A 23,014-nucleotide genomic window follows, 5' to 3' on the forward strand; every position below is an offset into this window, starting at 1 on the left:
AAGTAGTAATTGTTAGAACTTTGGGCCTCTAATTGGCTGAGGTATTAGGGACTCTTGCTTCTAGTCAGGGAAAGGAGGGACAAACTCTTAGATAACCCTGATCATCCTCCGGTAGCTTGGCACGAGCAGCCAGGCTTTTCTTCAAGGAAATGTGAAAAGTATTTGCAACCACACTCCCAGTAACACAGTGATAACACCACAAATGGACAACACACTGATTTTTATAAAAAGAGCGGTATCTTTATGAACAGAAATACGATGAGACCAAACAATAGAAATCCAACATATGCGTATTCATAATATTTCACTTTGCCGGTTATTAGGCCAACAATCACTGGTAGGTTCTTGCAATATTAATTAGCAGTTCACGGTGATCTAATGCAGTCCAAATGCAATGCTATGCAGTTTGTAATGTAGAAATAAGACAGTCCTTAATGCAAGTACTAATGCAGTTCGTAATGCCAGTAATAATGCAGTTCGTAATGCAAGAATAATGCGGTTCTTAAGGCAAGGAATAAGGCAGTTCGTAATGCAAGAATAATGCAGTTCATAATGCAAGGAATAACGCTATAAGCCAATCTCTGCGATCAGCTCGGGCACCACTAGGCCCCAACAACAGAGATATATATATATATATATATATATATATATATATCTCTCTCTCTCTCTCTCTCTCTCTCTCTCTCTCTCTCTCTCTCTCTCTCTCTCTCTCTCTCTCTCTCTCTCTCTCTCTCTCTCTCTCTCTCTCTCTCTCTCTCTCTCTCTCTCTCTCTCTCTCTCTCTCTCTCTCTCTCTCTCTCTCTCTCTTCTCCCCCCCCTCCTTCCTTCCTTCCTTCCTTCCTTCCTTCCTTCCTTCCTTCAAGACGTTTCAGCTCTGTTGCTAGACAACGCTGTAGCCGGACGGTTTACGGCACTGCCTTCTCCGTTGACAATCTTGGGCAGATTCCTCTTGGCGAACAACGATCATGATCCCTTTCAGCTTCCTTAGCTTCAAGAAATCCTTTAGCACGTTGCGACTCAGGCCGGCGGCGGCGATCCTTACCCACAGCCTCAGTTACGATGACTGCTCAGGCCACAAACAGCAATGCAGCAGCGTGGACGATGTTTCACGATGCGAGGGCAATGCGGTCAAGGGGCACCTCCTAAACAGTACCACTGACCACACGGCAGTCTCAGGCGTGCAAAAGCACATGCACCAAGCATCGCTGACACCCGGTTGGAAACTTTGATGTTCCTGAGTTTCAACAACAGGGGACCAGGTCTTCTCAGGCCCTTGGAGACAAGTTACGTCCGGACACAGCACACAGCAAAGTCCTTTTTTGCAGGGGGACACAGCACACATCAAAGTCCCTTGTCCTCTCCTTAGTCAAATCAGCAAACTGCAGGCCAGCCCCAGAACACACAGCAAGGGCAGTCCTTCTCTTCAGTCTCTTCAGCTGTTCTTCTTTGGCAAAGGTTCCTCTTGATCACAAAGTAGTTTCAATCCTTTTTCAGTCTTGAGTTCAGGGGTTTCAGCTCTCACATTTATACAGTTAAAAGCCTTTGAAGTCATTGTGTTCAGGGAACTCTAAGCCCGGTCCAAACCAGACCTTGGTGTCTTCTTGTCAGTGCATACCCTCTTCCTTTGGTAGTGAGGGTCTGGTCCCCAGACGTTCCGCAGGAGGTGGAGCCATCTTTTTAGTGGCAGCAGCACAGCTCTTTTACATCCAGGGGACTACTCCTCCCCACACCAAATGCAGGCCAGCCTGTTGCTGTCTCACCTACTACTCCCTGGTGTCAGGATACTCCCCAGACCCTGTCACATCCAAACCTAGACAGTCAATACACAACTAGTCGTAGGCACGCAGGATGGTTAGGAAAGAAACTAGCCGCTTCTAAAAGCGTGTTTTTTAAACACACAATTTACAATCCATCTTCGCAAAAAGATTTATTAAATTCTGAGTTCAGGCACACTAAACTCCATCTCATGCCGTTGGGAAGATATGCTGGAAACATGTTACACAGCATTCCCCATTTAAGTTGGCAGTATTTCACTGTCAGGACATGGTACTCTCCTCAGTACATGTCCGACCTTTCACATACACTGCACTCTGCCCAGGGGGGTACCTTTGGGCCTACTATTTTGTTGTGTCTGATGTGCGTAAAAAAGGAAAGGGTAAGGCCTGGCAAGTGGGTGCACTTGTCAGGACAACAAGGCAGTTAACAAACTGTGCGCAGGCACTGCAGTGGCAGGTCTGAGATCTCATTTTAGGGTTACTTTTCTGGGTTGCACGATTAGTGCTGCAGGCCCTAGTAGCATTTGCATTACCAGACCTGGCACACATAGTGCACTTTACTAGTAAGACAAACATACCAATTATGGACAACCAATTACCATAACACTTTAGACAGAGAGCATATGCACTTTAGCACTGATCAGCAGTAGTAAAGTGCCCAGAGTCTTAAAACGAACAAAAACAGGTCAGAAACAATACAGGAGGAAGGCAAAAATAAAAGTTCAGGGATGACCCTGCAAAAAGGGCCAAGTCCAAAAGTGATGAATTGCCAAATTTGCCCAGTCGCATGATGGATTTATTTGAGATCATACAATCATGTACTTAGTGAATACTATATTATTGTGCAAGAAAAACTGTGGGTATGTGGCGTTGCTTCTCTTAATGAGATAATAGCTATTGTTAAAGGAGTCTGTCTGTAAGATTACTGATAACAATTAAAGTAAATCTTCTGGTAACAAGAGTGGAAATATTATGAGTTCAGGAAGTAAATGTGTCTACAGTGCAGTCCCAAAACCCATACATTCCCAGTAAAAGGGCAGCAATGATTTGTTTGTTTTAGGTGTCGTAACCGAGGCCACATGGCAAGAGATAGGAATTGCCCTGAAATTAGATCCAAAGGCGCCTCTTGTGGGGCACTATGCTAAAGTATTTAGGAAGAAGAGTGGCAATTCAGCTGTTAAGTGCATTATGGATGAAAAGGGAGCTGATATGTCTGGTGAGGATTGCATCTTGTGCATTGATGAAGCAGTTTTGGGTGTGGATGACGTGGTAAAAAGAAACTGTTGTGTCACATGAGAATCGAAGGGATTGAAATGCAGATGATGGCTGATTTGCACTCACCGTATACCATAGTTCAGCATAAATGTGGGAAGAACAGTTTGCAAGTGTGTTGGGGCATCAGTTCATCCAGTAATATGTACTGGTGCTAAACTTCCAATGTTAGGCTACAGGCCCCTGTTTTTTTTTAATTTAAGGGCAGAGAGACTTCAGGGAAGTCGGAGGTGGCTAATAAGGGACCATCTGTGTTGGGTTAGGCACACCGGGTGCATGGGATTACACTCAATCCCAATTGTAAGGATTAGGTTTTAATGCTTGGGGATTCCGTTGCATTTATGGAAGATGAGGTGAAAGAGGAATTTCCAATGTATTTTCAGGTAGAGTTGGCAAATTGTGAGGGTTTGTGCACAAAATTATTCTAAAAGAAGGAGCATCACCGGTTTGCACACAGTGGGCAACATTCCTTTGAGTGTGAAAGAGGCTGTACACGTGGAATTAAACAAATTGGAGAAGAATGGCATAATCGAGCCCATAGAAAACGCTGAATGGTTGGCACCCTTAATGGTTGCACGTAAACAGAAGGATCAGATCAGGATATGTGTTGATCTTAGGGATCGGAATAAAAATATAGCGGTGGATACATTTCCCCTACCTAGGATCAATGAACTAATTGCTGAGACAAAAGGTGTTCAATGACTTAACTACAGCTTATTATCAAATTCCCCTGCATCAATCTTATAAAAAGTTGACATCATTTATCAAGATCTTTAGTTGTTACAGATTTGCGCAAATGCCGTTCGGCTTGTCATCGGCAGCCGTAGTATTCCAGTGTCTGATGCATAAGTTATTGGTGATCTGAAAGGAGTTATCTACTTCCAAGACGATATACTTATTATGGGAAAGAATAAGGAGGAGCATGATTTTAAATTGAGGCAAGTTTTGGAAAGGCTGGCTAAGAATGAATTGACAGCTGAGTTAAGGAAATGTAAATTTGTTCTCCGGTCAGTAACATATTTAGGGCATGAAGTCGGAAGGAATGGTATCACACCTAAGAAGGACAGAGTAAAAGCTGTAAGTTTGGCAGCTGCCACTACATCCAAGGAGGAAGTCCGATCATTTTTGGGTCTTGCAGAGTTTTATAGCAAGTTTGTGAAGAGATTTGCAGCAGTGCAGGAGCAGTTGCCATCAACAAGGTGCGCCGAAACTTGGTCCCATAGCCTGGAACTGTCTGCTCCCCCCCATTGATCTGCAAGCACGTAGGATATGTCGGTGCACACCAACCCACACCGAACAGGATACTGTGCGTGAGGGTGTCCAGTAATCAGTGCCAGAAAGATGGGATGAATTGTTGCACACAGTGGGTTCTTAATTGGTCGTCTATTGTAATGACAAAAGTACGCTCTTTGGTGTGATTTCATGTACGTTTATTCAATACATGGGTGTAGAGCAGGTAAACTGTGTACATTTAAATAAGATCTCCTCCAACTGTGTCCCTTAATAGTCCTGCCCCAACATTCTCTGCTCCACCAGATTTCACCACAGAACTGACTGATGTCATAGTGTGACATCAATACAGTAGATTACAACACCACACCTAGCCATGTGTCCTGTCAAGTGTCCCAGGTCCAGGCGCGATGTGCTTCTCCAGGACAGGTTTTTCTTTGAATTGTGGGAGTTTTAGTCTTGTTTAATCCGTTATAAAACCTGGATGGGAGCAGCACATCATGGATGGACCTTGGAGACTTGGCAGCTATGTCTACCGATGACTAATACAGAAAGTAGTAAGAACTTTGTTGATTCTCAGTCTCAAGGATAACTTAAGAGTCATATGAAACTTAGAGGTCCCTGATGCCCCTTGAAAAAATATGACTTTTTAACAAGGTAAACTTGTATTGTTTTAGCTTGAACCGTTGGATGGCGCTTCATTTCACGGTGCAAGGCATGTGATCTGTGAGAAGGTTGCAAATGTGCACATCAAGCTAAACGAAATAAAGGTACATTATTGGCTGCATAGCAAAATCATATACGAGTCAGACTGCCAAGACAGCAGAGAACGTTGATGTTTCGACCCCGGAGGTTAATGAATTAGGTTATTTGAGCAAGGCTTATCTATGAATTGTAGCCAGTTGAAGTTAAACCAGTACATGTTCGCCTTTTTAAAAAGTCTGCCTTTTTTATACATGTTCTTTTTTGGGATTTAGCACAATTTTGGCCCCTCCCTCAAGTGATTGTAATTTTCTTCTGAACACATCTGAGGGAACTAATGTTACTATTTATTACACAAGGTTCCAGGAATACTGGGTTGCCTCTTGTTTTCTGTTTCTCACCCAGAAAAATTTGACATTCTCGGGCAGTGGAATGGAACACTATTATGGCTAGCTTTTTCTTCAGAAGGTCAGAATGTTTATAGATGTTTATTATGTGACTAGAAAACAGCATGATGTTTCTCCTTTTGATGGTATTCAATTAAAACGATGTCCTGTTTGATTGGATGTACCTCAACTTTAATTATCAAACAAGATTGTACTTGGAGTTTGCTTTTCAGATAAGAAGAGCATTTTTATGCTTGAGTCTATCGGGTAATTCTTTTAGCAAAGAACAGTTGATGTCTCATTCAGGAAATGCAGGAGAAAACTACATGTTTAGCCTAAACATTGTTGACCTAAACGTTTGGTTAAGTCTGTAAGAAAAGTAATTAGGTTGAGCTGTATAATCTAACGGTCAATAGTTATGGAGCGACATCCTGAAATCTTTATGGATGAATCCAATGAATGATCGTGAAAGATTCAATGTCTTTTACAGTTAATTTAATGTACAGGCACTGTACGGAGAAGTTGTTCTTGGACTACCACCATCTCTGACTGCTCCAGAGGTTGAGTTGAGAAAGTTTTTAGGGCGTGATCCAAAGTGCCATACTCAATTGTAAATCATATTAGAAGACTCTATGGGGCCCATTACGATGTGGTTTTAGTTCCCATTTCTCAATTGGAGCATGAGCTGCGGTGGGAAAACGGACGCAGCACAAGCTCCCATAGAGACATGCGAGTTTCAGTTATTCCCTGCAATGTGTGGTAGACACCTCACCCAACTGGTTGCACTATGGCATGGGAGCTCTGCTGGGTGCCCCAAAAGTCGCTTTCTGACATCATAATCCCCACGCAGGAAACACAGTCTGTGGGGGATTAATTATGTGCGGCCTCCGACTGGCCGATGTGCCCTTTGAGCCTGTTGGAAACTCTGACTGGCCGGTTTGAACTCTGACCGCCTACATTGTAATTAGGCAGTCTGACTTTTAACCTAATTTGTCGCTTGGTGAGCCACCGAGGAGTGGTGGGAGAGAGGGAGAGAAAAAAAATATATACACACACTAAAACAAACAAAGGTTACAGGGACGTTATAGTTACATTCAGATTTTACACACAGTAAATGTCATAGAAATTCAGCAGTTATACTTAGTTATCTCAACTAACATAACTCCTGCCTTAAGGTGACTATAACACGCTCCCTAGTTATGCACAGTTTTCAATGATGTCACAGAAGATGTCATGAGTGATGTCATTTGTGGGGTAATTAGCAGTGCATGGCAAGGGGGTGAGTTATAGTTACCTTAGGGCATGAGTTATAGTTACTTGAGATGAATCTAACTATAACTGGTGAATGTCTATGATTTTGTGTATAAAATCTGATCTGATGTAATCTTTGTTTTTCTTAGTGAAATTCTAAGTTTAAAATAAATAATTTCCTAATTATAATGCACCTGTAACCTTTGTTTTTTTCAGTAAATTTCTGTGTTTTTAATGCTATTTCCAAACTACAACGTCCCTGCAACCTATGTTTTTGTCTGTGAATTTCTAGTTTTTTTTTAAACGTAAAGTGATATTTACCATACGTTAATAAAACTGCCTTTGGCAGTGCGCGAATGGCCGCAGGGCCTAGCCGGACCTACGCCACCCACAGCCTTTTACTGTACATAGTGAGTGGTTGGCCACAGGGCCTGACCACAGACCAACGTCTCAGAGGCATGCAGCTCCGCATCCTGGGCTGATTACAACCCAGGGGCCCAGCACATTTTGTGGGGGAGGATGGCATGTGTCCCCCCACTCCCGGGGTTAATTTATGCCCAGGGACCCCATCCTCCGGTGCCCCCCACTGTATTTAAGGAGGTGCAAAGCTCCCCTGCCCAAACAGGTTTTGGTCTCCGGGACCCAGTCCCCAAGGGTACACCACTGTATTCATAAGAGAGGGGAGCACACAGCCGCTTGTCATTGGGCCGATTTCAGCTCTGGGTACCCCATCTCTTGGAGCCCAGCCATATTGTAAATGGGGAGGGGGATACACAGACCCCACCCCCAGGGTCCCATCACCTGTGTAAATGGGGAAGAGGCACCTAGCCCCCCTCGCCCGGACGATATCGGCCGTGGATAACCCATCCCTTGAAACCCACCAAATCCTCGTTGGGGGCCAGCTTAAGATCCACCATTGCTCCAACCTGCAGGGAGCAGCTACAAATGCTGGCTTCTACAGGTGGGAGCAATATTCAGATGTATCCTTTCCCGCATCACTGTGGACAGGGAAACAGATCTGAAGTCTGCTCCCAGTTGGCGGGAGCATTTTTAAACTCCCGCCAGCTGGGAGCTGAATTCATGTTTGCTGTCACTCGGCGTGAGCTTAGTTATTGTTCCTGACAAGCGAGAGCTAACACAGGCGCCGCAGGCAGGGAGGCCACTGTCCAGGGGTGGGCAACCTGGGAAAAAACAGGAGCTGCTCCTGGAGGATGGGATCTCCAGGGCCATTAATGGTTCCAGAGGGCTCCTCCTCCCCTTTGATCATGAGACTTGGCCCCGGAGGACACTGCTACTGTACCCTTCAAATACGTTTGTAATTCCCTAGTGCAGAATATTTTGAAAGGAAAGGTTTTATTGACCCTAATGCAAGGAAGGAAAGTTAGTCAGATCCGACTTTTAAAAAACCTGTTGTAATAAGGTTGCACTGGGCCCCTTACGCCTCTTAGGCCTGGTGTGAATGCTCCAGCTGCATTATTGATTGCTTCTCCTCTGGTGCAAAGCTGTGCAGTGAGTGTTTCCATTTTTAGGAAAATAGTAAGACATCCTCCTTGTGCATCAGTTACAATGTGGTCCAGTTTTCAGCCTTACAGCAATTTTCCTTTGTTAATTAGCAATCGTGTTATAAAAAGTGTTAAAATTTATAACTTGGGTTGAAACTGTTAAGAGATACTGCATGTTTTGTTCAAGATAAAAATAAAACTCTAGGGATAACTTGCGTGCTTGAACATTTGAAGTTTAGTTGTATGCTGTTAAATGCAACATGAATCTTTATTTTTGTTGTAAGTATTGGCTTTTATTTGCCTCCATCTGTGTGTTTCTCACTTAACAGAAGGTGATTACTGTTGCATTTTGCTGAGTGGGTTGCGATCTTTGCTTTCCTACAGTTAGAGCACATTGCAGATCTGTGAAAGAATACATTCAACACCTGTTCTTTGTTTGTTTGTTTCATAGCGTTTTTCTATTTATATGCACCTTCTTGACCCTTTCCGTAATTTATTTTACATAGCTAAATTGCATATTTTTTTGTCTGGCAGGAATAACTCAGTGCTATTATTAATTTTTCTTTTAAGATACCGTTTTCCTACTCTGTGTTTTTAGAAACATATACCTGGAGTATATCTTGACCGTAATATAATTAGATAGCTATTTATAAAAGAGGCTAAAGCCGAAGTGCAAAGTTAAAACAGGACTCAGGATGGTTTGGTGCATTTTGATTCAAGTTTTTTTTTAAACATACCTCTGCTTAAATTCTTTCAGATATTTTTTACGGTATTTGTAAATCTTAAACTAAGCCACAAGGGCAATGTAGAATAATTCGATAATATAAATAATAAAAAATCATAATCTTTAACCATAGGCAAGAATTAAACATCATAGATGGTGGTGAGAAGCTGACTTAAACATTTGGAATGTTCTAAACAGATACGTTTTTGTGGGTTTTCTTTTCCTGCAAAGATGGCAACTTAGGGTTGAGTACTAGTTCAAGTGGTATGTGGTTCCAAAGTGTTAGGGCTTTTTCAGAAGACTTGATTTACTTTTAGTGTTTCTTTGCCCATTTGTGAGCCGTACTCTGATTTTAAAATAGCTGGGGACACCAAGATCGAGGATTTGCCTTAAAAACATGGATAATCATTAAGAACACTTTTGTGCTCCATTGCATATGGACTTTCTCAAACTAAATATATTTGTCTGTAACCTACTGCTCAAAAATATGTGTTCTCCTCCCATGTCAATGAAACTGAGGCAAACAGCTTAGTTCTCAACACATTCGTACATTACACATTCTGGATACCTATGTTCAGTGGTCATATTGACAAAGTAAAATCTGGTTGTTTCTTTTTATAATCTTTAAACCACATCAATGGGGCCTTCCTCCAAGCTAGGCTTTCTTAAACGTATTCCCTGCCAGTGGGTTCATCTAGTCTCCCTCATTCGTTGTTTTATCTTATTTCACTTTCTGGAAATCACCATGAATCAGTAATAAGTTTCATTGTTAATTTAAGCATTAGAGAATGGCTAGGCTATTACACCAGTGCACTCTACCGAGGTATACAAATGGCTAAGCTAAACTAAACAGGAATAAAAAGGTCAGCATCAAATTTCTCCCACTTTTTGTCTCCCAGGACCTTTAGTAAATCCCAAAATGTGGCTGCACCTCAATGTTTTCTGCAAAATGGACGAGTTTCAAAGCTGCCGTTATGCACTATATCAGTTTCCATGTGTCTCAAATTGTAAATGTGAAGGTGTTATAATTTGAATATGTGATGTTGAAACAAAGAACTGTCAAGACACGTTACCACCTTTCTTCGCACTGCATTTGTTTTTAAAATCTGTTTTTAACTAGAAAACTCTCTCTCCCACCTTGTGTTTGAGATGCTTCGGCTTTAGTACAAAAACAAGGTGAAACCCTCTGCTTTTCCATAGGAATGGGTTCAGATTTAGGCAAATACTGTAAATGATTAAAAAAGTTATATATGTGTTTTCAATCTATTTTTCTAAAGTTACAGGATGTCTCTCATTCCCTCGGTGACACCTTCTTAGACCACTTGGCTTAAGGGCTTGCATCATTGTGTATTTTGATGTACAGGCGTTCCCAAATATTTTTTGCTATGAAGATAATTATGTGGTTGGTCATTGTTTGATACCCTGCCTTCATAATGCCAAGAAGGATGAGTATTTGTGTACATCTTATGTGTAATGACACAAACTAATAATTGATTTACATGGAATCATAGGTATCCGATTCATAGAAGGATCCCGAGACTTATGTGGCTACATATTTCCCTAAAACCAAACTAATCTTGCATTATAATTCTTTATTTTCCAGAATTGGATGTTTCATAGATTCAAGTGCTTAAAGCACCCCCACCCTTATACTGGGAGTCTGAAAGTAACCTCTCAGTAGCAGTTCTATGTTAATGTAATCTTAGGTCTAAAACAGACTGTTTAGTAGCCTAGACACATCATTTAGGTAGAACCAAACTTCAACCAATCCGATATATTAAACCTCATGACCACACCCTGAGAGACTATCATCTTTCAGATTTCAACCACATCGTTTGTGAAGGGTTTTCTCTGCGCTGTGCTCTTTTGCTCACACTTAAGTGACTTTTTTTCTACTTCAAGCTGTCCTATTCAGTGCAGATTCTTTGCATGCATTTCTCTGAGATGATCATATACAATGTCTGAGACTTCTATAAAAACCCGAACCATAAAATTAAGGAATGCAAAATATGCTGCATCTTATCAACGAATACCTTAGTAAATAGAGAAGGAAGGCCCTTAATTTGCCATCAAAAGGTCATATATAATAAAGCTCCATTTTATGAATAATATCCTGATGGCACACCAAAAAAGCCCATCAAATATCCAAAAAGGGTACATTGAGACGAGAGACCGCATGAAGCTTCAAAGTCCGAACTATCTTACTCAAAAGAACATCCAAAAAAAGTTCAGAGGACGTTGAGAGACCAAAGACTTTTTGGGAGATTATTGTCAAGTCTAGTCCTAATCCAGTGTCTGAAACACCAACTCCAAAGCATAAAACTCGTCTGACTCCTCGTCATTGACCAGACCATCTCCATCAGTCCAGTCAATGATTATGCCTCTGATCAACACGTCAAAAACAGAGGCATCTTCGAGGACGAGGAAACATTGAAAGACTTCAGGGGTAAAGTCAATGACTACTAGGACAGCTACTGTCTTCTTGGCAACAACAGTAGCTTTTACTGCATTGTTGACAACATTTGCACTTCCATCATCGATACCATCCAAATGATTACTATCAATTAAGTCAGTGTCAAAAATGTTGTTGAAGCGTTCATCACTGTCGATGACACCTTTATCGGCGATCCCACCGCTATCTATGCAGACATTAACTGTGAAAGACAGTTATCTCCAAAAGAAACCTAAGGTTCTGCTTATTTCCGAGAAATACACCATAACTACTTTTCTTCCAGAACATGCATCTGGTCTTCCTATAGAGTAGGCATCCCCTTGCAAGGTATAGACTAACTCTCCACAACACCTGCATAATTCCGAACATTGGGAGGAGGAGGGTATATTTAGGTCCCCCGATGGCCGCAAACAACTCAATGTAAAGTATCAGGACCTAGAGTCGAGACGATGACAGTTATGACCATAGTCATTCTCAATATATCTGTGAAACACTGCCAGAAACCTCTTTATCCAGAGTTCCTTATTACACTTTCTGCAACATAAAGAGCAAGGATGGTTCTACAGCAAATAACTTTGACAGTGGTGCACAGGTTTCAGATTTTTATTTATTTATGCAATTTTATATAGCGCGGACTTTACCCGAAGGTGTCAGAGCGCTTCACAATAGGAACAGAAAAGATACAAACTGAGAACGTTACACGAGCAACAGATTGCAGAGGCATTCGTTACGTTACATACGGTAAAGTGATAATTGTGAGCAACCAAGAATACATGAGGTAGTAAAAATTGTGAGAAACCAAAAATACATGAGGTAGACAAGGTAATTGTGACACTTGTGAGCAAACAAAATACATGAGGTAGTAAAAATGTGGGCTACCAAAAATACATGAGGTAGAAAAAAGTGCTCAGGAGGGAAAAGTGACAAGTGTGCAGGCTACAAGAGAAAATAGAGTATAATTTGTGGTATAATACTGCAATATATGTTACACACTCAAGCACAAGAACAAACGATTACGTAGGCAAAAGTGGCACTTGTTCAAGTATCAAAGGTAAAAAACCTGTGAGAGGAAGCAAACCGTGTGTTACAGGGGCAAAGTGGTGAGTGCAAGTTGCAAGAGGGTACCAAACACAAGTACATGGATAATACTGCAATAAAAGGCAAACACTCTAACCGCAAGAACACACTGGGAAGGCACTTCCATGGACATGAGAAGTAGAAATTATCAGTAGTGGGAGATCTTCCTTCAGACAGAAGAGAGTTACTTTTGGAGGTGTCTCTGGAGGAGGAGAGCTTTGAGGTCCCTTTTAAAGGCCTGGGAGGAGGCTGTGGTCCGGAGCTGAGGCGGCAATGAGTTCCAGATTCTCACTGCGTTGCCTGAAAATGATTGGGCCATCGTTCTTTCCTTCTTGAAAGTGGGAGGTTCAAGCAGTAGATTCTCCGCATTGCGTGAAGGTCTAGAACCACCAGAGAGTTTCAGTTTATTCGCCAGGTAGAGCGGAGAAGAGGAGTGCAGGGCTTTGTGGGTGATACAAGCGGTCTTGTAGATAGCTCTAGCCTCAAAGGGAAGCCAGCGGAGGGTAGATAACATCGGTGTGATGTGATCGCTTCTTTTGGCCCGATAAATGAAACGAGTTGCTGAGTGGAAAACAGACTTAAGTGGGGACACGTGGGATTTGGGGAGGCCAGTAAGAAGAGAATTGCAGTAGTCGAGTCTGGAGAGGACCAGTGCTTGCACCAGGGTTATAAGGTCCCGCTCCGCGAAGAAGCGACGGATTCCCCAAAGAAGGCGCAGTTGGTATCGAGCTGATTTCGCAATGGAATTGATGTGGGGAATTAGATTAAGTTTTTTGTCTAGTATGACACCAAGGGATTTGGCGCTGTCGACAATGATGGGTTTATTGTTTAGTAGATTCATCTGATCCATCCATGATTGAACCGGGGGAGGAGAGAGTGAGGAGGAGAAGAGGAGGAATTCAGTTTTGGAGGGATTCAGAATCAGTTGATGAGTTGACATCCAGTTTTGAATGGAGTCGAGAGTGGAGCTTAGGATGGAAAGATCGTGAGTAGAGGCAATCTTGAGGTAGAGTTGAGTGTCGTCAGCATAAAGATGATAGTGAATCCCGGATTTACTTAGGAGATTTCCCAGTGGTTCTAAATAGAGATTGAACAGTGTGGGAGCAAGTATCGAGCCTTGGGGAACACCTTGACCTACCGCCACAGGAGGTGAAAGACTGTTCGCTATTTTGATCATTTGGGATCTGCCAGAAAGGAAGGATGCAAACCATTTAAGCACAGTGCCCTCCATGCCCATTCTCTGTTGAAGAATATTGAGGAGGGTGTTGTGATTGACAGTGTCAAAGGCTGCGGAAAGGTCAAGGAGAATTAGCAGACAGGACCCCCCTGAATCGAGTATCCTCAACGCATCATCAACCACTTGCAGTAGGGCTGACCTATGTAGAGGTTCCCTTAAATCTAATCAAAGACCTACGATTAACAGTGGCGACTAATATTAGAGAACACATTTTTAAAACGCCTCCTATTTATCCCCAGTAGCACTTCTACTTTATTCTGTCATTCCGAGGTGGGTTTAGATTGTGATCGACAGAATTCATGTTTCCCCGTTGCTTTTTTGGCGGACAATTTGGTCCTCAGAAGAGCTGTTATTTTCAAAGGTTATTTTAAGAGACTGTATGAAGCTTGACAATGCAATGGCGGTACCATGGTTACGCTATGTCAAGGAAACTTTTTATAAGATAGGTCTTGTACATTTTTATGAAAACCCGGAGTCTATTCAATCTAATATGAAGACGGTCATCAAGAATGCAGATCATACTGTTTTAAGTTTGTCTAGTCAGCACAGTAATACAGTGGCATATGTATCTTTAAAACAACAACAATTCTACTTGTCTTTTACTACTAAGGCTCATTTGCGCTTTTTAATGACAAGATTTCGTTTAAATACACTGCATTTTCTTGTGGCTTTTCCGAAACAGGGCGGGATGGTGTGAGAGACTTCCCCTTGTCCATGTCCATGTAATAACGCAGCCCATCAGAGCACCATGCATCTTATGATTTTTTGTGTACTTTATAAAGATCTCAAGCCCGTTTTATTAAGCCCATTCTAAGGGACATTCGTCCCTGTACTTATCAAGAAGGTTTCGATCACCTGAGGTCATTATCAACCGTTACCATTTGTAGCTCTGTGCTCAGTTTTATCAGAATTGTTCTTTTAATTAGGAAACGTTATGAATCACGAACACATTGTATTGATTTTATGTAACTTAATATAATTTTTTGTGTACTGTTTGCTAAAATCTTTAGTATTTTAAAATGAATGTACAAACTTTCTTGTAAACTTTTATAATTCTTTTGAATCGAATAAAGGTATTTGACTGACTGACATAGCCATCATTATCTAGGAAAGCTGACACTTTAAGATGGCAATATTGTCCTAAGTTCTCTTAGCGGAATAGAGCAATGTCCTCAGTTCATATTGCTGTGAACTAAGAAAAAGGAGTGAGAGTGCTTTTTCCAAAACAAAAGCTGTGGTACTTTGTAGAAAACAAACTGGTTCTTTATACATTTGGTGAATATTCCCAGGAATGAGACACACAGCAAAGCATTCAGGGGCTATGAGGATCACTCTTGATTTGAATTATCTCAGCGTAAGAATTTCAGTAAGAAAGAACAGGGGAGAAGAAAACCTGATTAGTTGATTCAAGGAGTGTTTGCCTGCTTATAGTTCACATCAAGTCTTTGCTTGTTCTAGTCCTTGCTGTTGCAAAGAGGTACACAGTAGACTCCCCGGTCACTGTAATTGTTCTGTCAATGACAACACTTTTCTCTTCTTCTAAGCAGTGATCTGCTTAAGGTGTCTGCACCATATCCTCAACAGCTAAGAGGTATATTGATGTGTTGTCTTTGTCTTTGGTCAAGAGCCAGTGCCATATTGCATGAACTTCCATCAGTACAGTTAAGTATTTTGCTCCTCCATGCATGGAGACAAAATATCTGTTAGTTTTGTTATCTCTACCACCAGTGTTTAATGTCATAAACAGAAAATAGAAGTTAATCACTGGAAGTATTTTAAGCTCTGGCATAGTGTTTTGATTACTGTTTTTTATTTTCCAACCAAGTCTTTTAAAACACCAAGAGAATCAGGTTTGCTTACTATATCAAGTCAAGTCAAATCCAAAGCAATGTTTATTTAGACCATAGTCTTTAAACAGTAATAAACAACTATTATAAATAAGAAAACAATGCAATTTCATCAACTTACGCTGAAAATTTACAAAACGAATATCCACACATTGTGACAATAACATAATTTCCTAATATGAACCTCAACAGTACGACCCCATTAAAATTAATAAAAATTCAAGTTAATTAAATTTTTTAATAAATAAGTACATATTAATAACATTCAGCCTTTAAGATCACTAAGAATACTGCAAATTTTTCCTTAAAATAACTTTTTACAGCCTTCATAAAACTTCCAATTGCAATCTTGAGATTAGACATATCTGTAAGTAAATCTACCGCCTAAGCGTGTGACGCCGTATCATATTTTAGGAAAATGGGGCGTAAAAATAATTTACGGTGGGCTAAAACAGCTGTACAATCTAATAATATGTGTAATATGTGCAAAATATCACTTTTTCCCCAGCATACATTTACAGTATCCGTCAGGGTGTATCCTTTCTGCTTTTATTTTCTCATTTGCCAACCAAGGATTGCTGCCAATTCTTAGTCTTAAGACCCCACATCTTAAACTGGGGTCTATTTTCCGAAAGCATAGCATTTTAGTTTTATCCATATTTACAGTTAAATACTTTGCCACACAGTACTCTCTAAAAGCGTTTAATTTCCTTTGGAGGCCTCGCTCGGTCTGATAAAAAATTACCAGATCGTCTGCGTACAACAGGAATGACAATTTTTTACCATTCATTTTCGGGCTGGCACTTCTAATGACCTCTAAGGCAAGGGCAAATCTGCTAGGAATATGGCGAAGAACAATGGGGCCAACACACAGCCCTGTCTGAGACCGTTTTCAATCGCTGTTTTTGGCCTCAAACCTCCCCCCTCCACCCACCCTTAATAATCTGCGCCCAGTTTCCTCTATGTAGCTCTTTAATTATAGCCAGAAGACCTTCCGGTATGTTATAGTTTTCCAAAGTCTGCCCCAGAGGCATTTACGGTCCACTGAATCAAACGCAGCTTGGAGGTCGGAAAAGCAGCAATATAGCTTCCCTTTTTGCTCATATGACTTCCGTGCCACTGCCCATAGTGTGAAACGGCCTTCCTTGAAGCCCCCCTTTTCCAGCAGCACAATCGACCGCTGATCCACCCAATCCTTAAGTCTGCCTAATATTATTTTTGCGAAGACTTTTTCCACAATGTCTAGTAAGTTAATTACCATATCGTCATGGAGGAATCTCTAATGAATGACTGCTCATGAAGCAGTTTCTGAAAGGTCTCTCCCTCTAGCAAGTGTTTTTTCTGCTACCACGGGTAGCGAGACCAAATTAACATGAGCTTGCCCTCCCAGGTCATCCACTTCTAGCAGTGTTGATCCTCGATACTTTCCTTAATAAGACTTGCTCAACTGCTGTTGAAGCACTGAAAATGCAGTATAATAATTACAGATGAAAATTGGACCTTGAGGATTTTACGGCTGAAACAGACATTTCAAAAAGATAAACCATAATTTATGACATAAATACAATATTTGTCCCTCTTCATCAAGATACGTTTGCATGTGTAGATCACCTCACACATAGACTTAGACCTACACCTAGGTGTAAATCTCATGATGGATGGAATTTGTCAATTCCACTTGGAGATTTACACCTAGATGTGAATTTACAAATTTCTAACCCCTCAAATGAGGGGTTGGAGACTCCTGGGACTGAATTTACAAAAATAAAGTTACTGTTAGTAATTTTGCACCTGTTTCTGTGTATCTCCCTATAGAAAGTGATAGAGAATTTTTAAAAGATTACTTTCAAACTAGTAATGAATATAGTTTAGTTATACATATTCTTATATATTCATCCAGTTTTCGGACAACATATTGAAAAATTAATATTGAGATACATAAATATTGAGTTGGAAGTATCATGATACAGAAATATCTTGTGCAAGAATATCGATTTTAGGGTAAGTAATATGGATTTTAAAAATATCAAAATCAGAATATAATTTACAAAAAAGTATCCATGTTAATATCGTTGTTAAATATATCTTTAGTCAATATCGTTTACAAAAATTGTATCATTTCTTACATTTTTTTACTACAGTTTGTAAATTGTTCGTTTTTAAATTTAATTGAATAACTTTTTTGTCATTCCTTAGTATATCCGATTGCGGGAGTTTTAGGGGTATTAGTTGGGAAGTAAATTAGTTATAATAAAATAGTAATAACTTTTTAATTATTATTAATTTAATTGATAATTATGTGTTAATTGTATAATTGTTTCAGGTGCAGTTTGTAACTTTTGTAGGGGTATAGGGTGGGAAGTAAATGAATTATAATTAATTATTATTATTATAATGAAATATTTAATTGGTCATTAATTGTGTAAATTGTGTAATTCGTGTTTTTTTTGGTACAATAATAAATTCGAAGGGCAAATGCTGAAACCACATGTAGAAAAAGATGACCGGAGATCAGCATATCGTTTTAAAGAGAACTTGAAAATTGCACTAGAATCAGTAAAGGGCTGTACTCTGCAGACATATGATTGGGGCGATTGGCCTCATACAGGTTTGGAGAGTGGTTGGGAGAAGCTGGTACTGGTAGATGGCTGGTCTTCTTAGTGGTTCCTTGATGAAATAAACATTTCTTAATTAAATATAACTAAAACATATTTGCATAGCTCCATATCACGTCAAACTATTGCAGTTACGAGGGACAATACTTCTGCACCATCATGAAATTAAAAAAAATTAAATAGTTTATTAAAATGTTAATGTGCTTTCCCCTACCCTTTACAGTATCATTTTCTTTGATGGTGTCACAATCTTGGATGCAAGTTATGTATTATTTGTGATTTACGTTTTTCAAGAAAATAACTTTTGATTTACAATATACATTTAAAAAAAAAACATTTTATTGGTTTTATGTAACTAATAAGGTGGCATACACCATTATAGTCGGAAATCTCTACAGGCAGTGGCCCAGACTCTTCTTCCCCCATTCAGCGACGAGGACACCCAGTCTTTTCAGAAATTGGCGATACCTCTTTTCGTCACTAGGAGGCCCATCCATAACAGGGCCATCTTATATCCATTTCTGGTTAAAGGCCTGATTACAGTGTTGGCGGTCTCTCAGCTGGCCGCAATGCCAGCGCCCTGCTGTGAAACTGCCAAAGCCAGACTGCCTGCCGGATTATGTGTTTAATCCTGGAGGGAAGTCCTGCTGCGGCAGTTCCACGACGGTGCCTCAAAGGAGAGCCATAGAAAGGCAGCGCCCCAGCACGTTCCTAATCAGGGAGAAATGCACCATGTTGTGCATTTCTTCCTCTGCCGGCTCACTGCGGTGGATAGGGCCGCATTCAGGCAACTCGTAATATGATTGGCAGTGCCACATCAGCTTCCCCAGCATATTGCAGCCTCTGACCACTGCAGCACATACCGCTGCGGGATCACGGATCCCCGTCTGTTGCAGCGGTACTGTGGCTGTCGGACTGCAAAACTCGGAATACGGGGGTTGGACTGCCAACAAGGTGTCAGCAGTCAATTGGACCACTGAACTGGTAAATAGGCATCAAGTCAACTGCATTGTGTAAGAGTTATTTTTGCGCCAATGGAAGTTTCCAGCCCAATAATCCAACCAGAGAGGAAAGTAACTCCTCCCAAAAAGGAACTACCTTGTCACAACTCCAGACTGTATGCACTAGAATTCCCTATTAAGACTTACATGACATGCAGGGCACTGAGGTTACCCCCTTTTCCATAACTTTCCACCAATGCAAGTACTCAGTTGTGTAGACGTGAACTGCGATGCAATCACAGCCGTTTGAGGGTATGCCTACATCTGCCACTAATTGTCTTCTGATAGGCAGCACAAATTCCTTTAACTATGCACCCTACAGTTGGTCAAAGAAGTTGTCCAGTTGCCCACCAGTAAATCTGAGAAATCTTGTGGTCTATGATTTTGGCTTCTACTTGGCTATACAAAGAGACAAAACTTACTAAAGTGAAGGTTGCACTCCTTCTGTAGATTGCTAAAGGATTTCATCACTACCCTTATCCAATTTTGACATGCCAATAATATCCCATTGCCTTAATTCCTGTAGTTTAGCCACCTGAGGAAGCCAGCATCCAGTCCATAAAGAGCCTTTGTATTCGCCCCAAGGCCCTAGTTGTATCATCTTAGACCCAGAATACCACGCTGGTGGCAGAGTGGAGCGAGAGTTGAGTTGAACGGCCGTATAGCAAATGCAAAATCTGTCTCTCAGTGCAATGGGTGTGTTACACTGACTATTGTACCACCACTCATTGAGTATGACTAAGTGCAATACTCTATATTAGGAATCGATGCCAGCAGCTGCTTTACCACTTTCTAAGGTGACTTAAAAGATGTTGAAAGACCATTCTTGGGGACCTCTAATTTTACAGGAAGTCTCTCAAATTGAATTAATTGTCTAGGGAATAGCTTATGGGAAGATAGTAGAGCCTCCCAGGAAAGACAGAGTGTCTTGCCGAACCTGATGCACCCGATTCTTCCTCTCCAGCAGGTTAGTTGTCCAGAGTTTTAATTTCCTCTCACCTGGATTACAGAAATTCCCTTTACTTGGGAGCCCCTAAACCTCAGGTGATGCAAAATATGGGAGCCAGGACCCTGTTCAACATCCCTAATCACCACTCAGCACATCAGGCCCCGGCTGACCTAGATTGGCTCCCGGTCATGCAGAGGATCAAATTCAAGGCTTTGTGTATCTAACACACAGCCTTTCGAGATCGAGGTCCCTCCATTTCCAGACAGCTGATTTCTCCCTGTAAACCTGGTAGTTCTCTTAGATCTGCTCACACCCTACGGGCTGCAGTCCCATCCGTGGGGAGAGTGAGGAAGGGAGGAAGAGCCTTTAGATTTAATGTGGCCAAACTTTGAAACTGCCTGCCACTCTCTTTGTGGACAATTGATGACGAATTGTCCTTTAGGAAACGGCTCAAAATCTTCTTGTTAATGAGCTAACCCCTAAGGAGTCTGTGTTGCCTTACAGAGTTTGGATGCCTTCGGGTTGCCATGCGCTTTATAAATTCCCCTAATATAACCTATTTCTAAGGAGTCTTGTCAACCTGTGGCAGAATATTCCTTTCCCATATTGTCTGGACCTCATTTGTCGCATTGACCCCAAAGTATGTAAATCGTTCTGCGGGACCTACAAGTCTCCTGCTCAGTCCTGGCCCTGTGATGAACGCCTGATCAGAACCATGGACGACTTGACCTTGTTGATAATCCTTGAGAGTTTCCTGAAAACATTCAGGATTTCCAGAACTTGGGTCCCAGACCCTGCAGGCTTTTTCAAGAATACTAGGACATCAGCATACCGTGGTGCTCTATCTGCAGCCCCTGGAGCCCGGACAGATCCCTTATTTAGAGTACCAACCCTCAACCTTTCAGCAAAGCATCAGAGACAGTTCTTCCTATCCTGGCACGTGTCATCAAGTCTGTTTTCAGCAGTTGTTCACAGCTAATGCATTGGTAGGTGTGGGGGAACGGAAGGGGAGGTTGAAATTAATTCTAGAACAGGGGGTTGATAGATACTTTCATCCCAAGGAGTTGAAAGCTTTTTGAAAGTCAGTCGGGAAAATCGCCTGCTATTCTGGCAGACTGGCTGCTAGGGCCAGTGTATTATGGACAATCCCAATATTCTGTCTGGTGGCCGTTTTGGGCTCTAAGCCTGTTTGAGCCACATGTATTGAGAAACCAATTACCTTCAACAATTGAATTGAATTGAATTGAAAAGGTTTTTCTATAGCGCATGGCTACTCGGAAGCATCCCAGCGCTTTGATATTGAACAGAGGAAATAGACATCAGAAACCTAAAGTAAAAAGGACCAGCTAATCTACATCTTAGGGAACAGTGCTGTTTTTAACTTCTTGCGAAATGCGAGCAGATTGGGTTCTTGACGGAGTGGCAAAGGAAGAGCATTCCACAGCCTGGCCGCATTTCACGAGAAGAGTCGGCCCCCTGATTGGGCCCTGTTGGTTCTAGGGATTATTAGGAGGTTTTGCTGGTTTGAGCGGAGATCCCTAGATGGTTTATATGGTCTGACCATGTCATTTAGAATGGGAGGACCCTTCCCATAGAGAGTTTTATGGACCAGACAAAGGGTCTTGAAGTGGACCCGCTCCTTTATTGGGAGCCAATGCAGGGTCCTTAACGAAGGTGCAACAATCAGTTAGCAAGGGCCTTTGCCCAAATCTTTTTATTTACAATATATTGTATGAGGAAGATCTCTTGGGGGTCTTTGCCATCCTCTCCAAAATAGATCCTGCTTCAGAAACTTATAAAACAGGCCTTCAGTTATATATTACTTCTGAGTGGTAGCAACCAGAGAATGCACATCTGGCTAGACTCTACCTCCCATGTGTTCAGATTGTTTACCTTTTTCATTGTTTTTACAACAAAGACAAAAAACTAAAAGAGCATAACAATTCAATTGAGCGTCAATTGGGACATAGAAATAGATAGTGCAGACCATAAGATTTGCTATTCATTAGCAAAGAAACATTGTGTTTAAATAATTTTATATATAACATGTCCTACCAATATGTTTGTGATTCCCACTGACCCATCAAGAAGACAGGTCACCATCTGATTAATTGTCTGTGTCCCATACATCGCTCTCCAGTCCTAAATATCTTCTACAGCCTCCTCAGTTCATACTTCATGCAGGGCTCCTTTGCCAGTAAAAACCCAATTTAATCCCCCAGCCAATACCCAAAGGATGGGCCTGCTCCATGTAGTCATTGTATTTATGCATGTTGAATTTATATAACTCGAACCTTGCCAAAATACAACACTGTTCTAAATTGGAGTAGGGTTGGGTTAGTTCTGAAGAATATACAATACGATATGTATTTCTAGATGCATGGCTACTCAAAAAGAGGGGAGACATCTGCCACACTGTCTGATTTGGTGATAGTGACTAAGGTACAGTGGCAATGTGCTAATATCACAAGCGAAGATTACATTTAGGTGAATAGCGAAGCACCAGCTTCTTAAGATATATTTCCCATGTGAAACCTTCTGCAATAAAGCATAGTGTCTTAAAGTGTATGTGCTTCTCCACCATCTACCAATGTAGGGATTGAAGGTGGGATGTGAATGCCGACTGCCGAGGCACATGGCAGAGCAAACGGGCAGCAGGATTTTGCACCAGCTGAAGCCTTTTTAGAGTTTTTTTCAGCAGCGTCCAAATAAACCACATAAACCACATTGCCGTAGTCCAGCCTGGATATAATCAAGACTTGGACCACAGTCAATTTTGCCAACTGTGGAAGGAACCAGAGAATTTTCTTAAGGCATTTCAGTTGATAGAAGTATTAGGTAGCATTTATTTTAAATTTTGATATCCATAGAGAGCTTATGATCTAGTCACATGCCCAGATTTCTGCAGCTTTGCAAGGTGTGGGTAGCGGACCTAGGTCAGCGGCCACCACTGAGAATCTCAAAGCTGTGGTCAATTTTCCACTATTAATACCT

At 41.3% G+C, this 23,014-nt stretch overlaps 1 protein-coding gene across 7 annotated transcripts in view; it reads left to right on the forward strand.

Moving 5' to 3' along the window:
* LOC147717179 (signal transducer and activator of transcription 5B) overlaps positions 1–23,014 on the forward strand; it is a 1,664,723-nt gene that overhangs the window by 647,324 nt on the left and 994,385 nt on the right. The window lies entirely within an intron of this gene.

Source organism: Lissotriton vulgaris, chromosome 5 (assembly GCF_964263255.1).
Source record: "Lissotriton vulgaris chromosome 5, aLisVul1.2, whole genome shotgun sequence".
NCBI lineage: Eukaryota > Metazoa > Chordata > Amphibia > Caudata > Salamandridae > Lissotriton > Lissotriton vulgaris.